This window comes from Rhinopithecus bieti, unplaced genomic scaffold (assembly GCF_001698545.2).
Source record: "Rhinopithecus bieti isolate Rb0 unplaced genomic scaffold, ASM169854v2 scaffold_8135, whole genome shotgun sequence".
In the NCBI taxonomy this organism is placed as follows: Eukaryota; Metazoa; Chordata; class Mammalia; order Primates; family Cercopithecidae; genus Rhinopithecus; species Rhinopithecus bieti.
Window position 1 is genome coordinate 61708 of NW_016805664.1, and position 1132 is coordinate 62839.

The following is a 1132-nucleotide window of genomic DNA, read 5'->3' on the forward strand; positions in this document are numbered from 1 at the left end:
GTTTATCCCACAAGTTTATTTAAGTGCTGGTCTGTGGGAGGATCGCTCACCTCCAAAGCTTGCACATAAGGAGACTCCACGCACCTGCAGATGAGGGTTCTACTCTCAGGTTGAAAGCAGAAAGTCTCTTCTCTCTGAGCTAGGCATTGGGCCAGTCACCTGGAGGAATCCCCAAGTGATGATAGAAGCCCTTGAGCATCCTTCCTGCTCTCCATGCCATCGGGAATGTCAGCTGATGTTGTCTCCAGGTGAACCGAGACATGCAGGTGCATTCCTGAGTCACACGCAGGTCACGTCCCTGGCAGAAACACAGCCTGCTCTCCAACAGCGCCCTTCTGGCAGTTTCTCCAATACCACGCAGATGATAGAGCAATGAAACGAAAGCTGGACGAGTGAGCAGCGGCTCTCAGCTCCAGCCCATCCTGGCCACCAGGAAAGGAGGCCCAGGGTTTAGTTCTTGAGGTGAAACCAGCACAATTGTCCCCATGGAACTGATGTTTATGGTTTCTTTGAATAAACGTAGAAATTGATCTTCCCAGTTTTTTTTTTTTTTTTTAGACAGACTCTCACTCTGTCGCTCAGGCTGGCTTGCAGTGGTGCAGTCTCAGCTCACTGCAAGCTCCACCTCCCGGGTTCAAGCAATTCTCCTGCCTCAGCCTCCTGAGTAGCTAGGATGACAGGCGCCCTCCACTACGCCCGGCTAAGTTTTGCATTTTCAGTAGGGATGGGATTTCACCATGTTGTCCAGGCTGGTATCGAACTCCTGACCTCAGGTGATCCACCTGCCTCGGCCTCCCAAAGTGCTGGGATTATAGGCATGAACCACCGCACCCAGCCACTCACATCTCTTTTGACTGAGAACTTTACACTAAGGTGAAGAAATTTTGACAATGGGCTTATGCCTTTGCGATTCACCATGTACCCTATCACCTAAATGGACGGTAGAGTGGCCTACAGAAGGCTACTGAAGCAAGCCTATGAAAGTCAGTTGTGACTCCAGCTAAGAGACCACACTGTGTAAGACTGGGCTGTTATTCAACAATATGCAGTACATGCCTACAAACCAAGAGTGGAAGTGGTAGTGTATCCTTGCATATATTTTATTTTATTTATTTATTTATTTTTTTTTTTT